The sequence below is a fragment of the Heloderma suspectum genome, chromosome 5, assembly GCF_057233095.1.
Source record: "Heloderma suspectum isolate Gila_16-S chromosome 5, 16-S_ref, whole genome shotgun sequence".
Lineage (NCBI taxonomy): Eukaryota > Metazoa > Chordata > Lepidosauria > Squamata > Helodermatidae > Heloderma > Heloderma suspectum.
The window spans coordinates 69205001-69209484 of record NC_139462.1 but is presented as its reverse complement, the minus strand read 5'-3'; positions in this window follow the sequence as shown (position 1 = coordinate 69209484).

Genomic DNA, 4484 nt, shown 5'->3' with positions numbered 1-4484 from the left:
TGGTTGGATGACTGTGGTTTTAACTCTTGATTCTCTTTTTAAAAAGCAAAGCAGTTAATAACCGTATTTTTAACAGTCTGGCATGACTAATAGTGAGCAATAGTTGCCATGGAAATGTTAAATAAGTGCATGTGGCAGGAATGATCCCTTGCCACTGGAAACATAAGGAAAAATACCCATGAGGCAGCCTCGCCATTAAGATCTGATCCATAATATGGATTTGTTCAGACACTGTATTTTGAATGCTCCAAGACAGGCAGTATGACCCAGAACAGGCTTTCTTGCACATCCTTTGCTTTCAGTGGAGGTGCCTGAAGCTATTAACAAACCTGTGCTTTGGTGACGAGATTTTCTCACATTTATGGGATCTCAGTCACTCACGTGTTCCTTCCATCCAACTTCGCATCTCTGCTGAAATCAGTAGAAACCTGCAGCTGTTTTAACTGCTACTCGGCCATGGCCTTTTGACCTTGCAATTTGAGTCCAGATATGGAGAAGAAGAATGTGATTACTTGGCATTAAAGAAAATGTATTATGTGCTCAGGGCAGGCCCTCCCATGAGGCAGGTTGAAGTGCACGTCCCCCACCAGGAGAGCTTCCCCTGAAAATGCCACAGGGAGAGAGCAGATGAAGGGGCTCTCTGGAGCAGCCACCTCCAAAGCAGCCATTTCTGTTTTGCTCTGAGGACCCCCTCAGAGCAAAACAGAGGGCAGGTAAGTGGGCTCTCTGGAGCAGACACCCAACCTCTGGCTAGGTCTGAGGATCCTCTTAGCATGAACCACAGGGCAGGTGTACAGAAGTGTAGAAAAGTGCATTGGCTGGAGAAAGTGGATGGCGCAGCTCTTCTGGGAGCTGGCAAGGCCCAAATGCCTGGCTGTGAGGTGGCCCTTCCTCAGGTATTGTGGAAGGGCTGTCCCAGGATATCACCTGTACTGCACTGATGCCTGGCTAGCTCTCTGGAGAGCCATGTCAACTGCTTCCCTCTGAACAATGTGGTTCTCCAGAGAGCCTGCCCGCCCTCTGGCTCACACTGAGAGGCTCCTTGGAGACAGTGGCAATGAGTTGATGTGATGGCAGTGGTGTGGAGAGGTAACGCAACAGCCATACAGGTGGCATGACAGCAGCATGTGTATGCTGTCCCGCCTCAGGTGGCAGAAAAGCTTGCACCAGTGTTGTATGTGGTTGCTTAGGAGCACTATGGTACCTTGGTCACACGACTGCCAAGCCACTACCAGGCCTTTCTCCCACCTTGGGTCCCCCCCCCTTCCATTCACGAACCATTCTCATGGTAGAGATTGCCATGCAGTTGCCGGGGTGATCCCTGCCTGCATCTGCTGCTTCAGAGTTGGGAGGAATGCTGCTGATTGTCATGCTGATGCTCCCCAGAGGGCAGCAGCAGACTTGCCTGGCAAATGCAAGTGTGGAAGAGAGGCCTTAGCTCAAGTGATGCCTTTATCCAGAAGCCAGGAAGTCTTCACTCAAAGTAGGTTTCCGTGATATGGGTGCTTTAGGGCGCAACCCTATGCATGTTTAGACAGAAGAAAGTCCTTCAACTCCCAGCATTCCCCAGGCAGCATAGCTGGGAGTTGTAGGACTTTCTTCTGTCTAAACATGTATAGGGTTGTGCCCTTAGTGAAGTAGGGATGTGCATCAGATTTGGCTGAAGCCCGAGATGAACCGGGCCTTCGGAGTGTTTCTGGTGCTTCCCAAGGTGAAGTGAGCCTCCCTCCCAAGTAACTGGAACCGACGTTGGACCTTGCTTCAGAAAGGCATTCAGCATGTATCTAAAAATAGTGTCTTTTGCTTTCATTTCTCTAGGTGCTCACTGGGCTCCTAGTTTTAAAGGGGAAATGTGGCTCGCTGCGGCTGCTGTGCTGCTGCAATTTGGTAGTGTGGCAGCAACAGCACTTTGAAGGGGGCACCGAATAAGTTGATGGGGTGTATGCAGGCTGTGTGTTGTCCACCCCTGCCTTACAGTTTGGTTAATAAAGTTGTGGTCTTTATTTCAACCCATAATTGGTGCCTCACTATTGTTTTATTCTTTATACCAAGATAGCAGATGTTTGAACTGGAACAGTGTTTCTGAAATCTGTAAATCTAAGTCAGAATTTCTTGGACAGATACATACCCACACCAGTATGTGAAATTGCATTGCTGTAAAGTGTGAGTACTTACTTTACCTTAAACTGTACTTATTCACTACCAGTCTAGCTTACAGCTATTTTTTACATTTCTAGAGCATATGTAAGAGAACTGGGCAATGAACATTTACATTCTTCCACTGCTTTGCTGCAGGAAGCAACCTGCCTTACAGTGCTCATCACCATATCCAGATGGAAAGATCTATGGACGTTGGGGAATTATTGCTTATTTATGCACATTTTTTCTATTTTCTACCATCCCATCCCACTCCTGTTTCTTCTCCCTTCCGGGGCCGGCATCAAGCGTAGGCACGATAGGGTGCCTGCCGAAGGCCCACACCCCAGCAGGGACCCAGTGACAAGACCCCCTGGTGTTTCTCTGCCTCTTCACCATTTCAGCCTGCTTGTTCACCTCCCTCTCACTCTGGCCCAGACAATGGTGGTGGTAAGGACGAGAAGGAGATGCCACTGCCTACTTCCTTCTTGGCTTTCTGTCAGTCAAGCAAGCATGTGGCAGCAATGATGGGAAAGATGTTGGGGAGCAATAGCAGCTGTTGACAATGGCGGTGAGAAGGTAGATTCACTGAGGCAGGGGGGCCATTGAGGGTGCCTTGCCCTCAAAAAGCTGGAGCCAGCTCTTCTCCCTTCTTAACTGTGTAGTATTATGATGGTTTCAGTTTGGTATATTGTCCTTAATATAAATAAATAATTTTAGACGTCTCATTTTTTTCTGTCCATTTGTGATGGGCCCTCCAACAAGAGGATTATATCGTACAGTACAATGAACTTATTATGAGCAACGTTTACATACAGTACAAGCCATATTATGTCTCATGCGTTAGCAAATATTTCCTTGGTGGGATTTTCCCCTGGTAAAATTAGCATGAGAAAATTCCTCTTATTTAGAAATCTTTTTTTTCCCTTTTTTAAAAAAACTCATCAAAGCACATACGAACCAGATATAAATAATACTAAACAAACCACTTAGTAATTATTTGCCTCTTTAAAAAAGAACAAATTTTATGTATGATTGAAGTTTGTACAACACTTCAGAAAAGCCATCATGTGTTAGATTTAAAAATAAAATCAGAAGCATTTTTTTCATATAAGTACACATGAAAATCTGGAAATGATCCTGGCTTTAGAAGCCTTTAAAAGTGTATGACCAGCTTTGTACTGATACCCACTTAACAAAGCAGAAATAAAGATACCATACTGTGTAAACAAAAGGGTACAGTAAAGGACATTTTGAAATTTACACAAGAATTAGTTCATAAACATTTTGGTTGTTTCATAACAGTTTTCTATAAAATGAATTTTAAAAACCCTTAGACAGCTGTCATCATTCTTCACTATTTTTCCCACTTAAATGCACACAGAATACTTTATATAGCAATATACTGGTGTACTGTAACATGGATATTAAATTATGATTACCTTGTTTTAAAAATGAGATGTGTATTACCCAATCAACATTATTGATAATTGAAATATTGAAATACCCATACATTATGTATTCTCATCATGTTGGTAAGTATAAAAACATGAAAATATAACTTTACATTATTTCCTTTATATACATTAGTTCAGGCTTGACAAAGGAAGATTTGTACACTACACTTTTAAGAGAAGTAGGACCAAAGGTACAATCAAATAAATTTCTACTGTATGCAGGAGTGAAATGATTATTTTTTTTTCTTTTCTTTTTTGGTAAAAAAAAAAAAAAATAGCTGGGGGTACCATACAAATATTACTATAATTGGTCACTGAAGGACTGAACAATATTAATACTGAATGCAGTCAATCGAACCTCACGTTCCTGATTAGATGTGAACAGGACAACTGTAGATTTATATCATCATACTCCTGAGAAATGGGAGGTTAACCATTGGAATGCCATAGGAAGTCAGCATAAATATTTTTTACAATTATTGAGTTCTTTGCGTAAGAGTGTGGAGAACGAACCCTATATAAGCCTGTACCAAAAAGGAGGGATTTAAAATTTGCAACAGATTTACAGTGTAGTGTTTCTTTTAAAAGTGTTTCAAATAGATGAACATCAAAGGCTAAAGAAAATCCAGGAAAAAAAAAGGGTTTTTTTTTAGTCACATCTGCACCATTTAGCCTATCACAGAAGGTGGAAGTAGTATAAATTGTTATAAGAGATAGGCCTTTTTGCATTTTCAGGAATATAGCAGCACCACTCTTAGGGAATATTTCTTTTGCCAGTAGATCTGTGTACCTGAAATTGTTCTAATGAAACAGTGGGCTGACTCACTTAAAGCAATACTAGAAAAGCACTCACTGTAAATATGACTCATTTAAATCCAGTTATTGTTACAA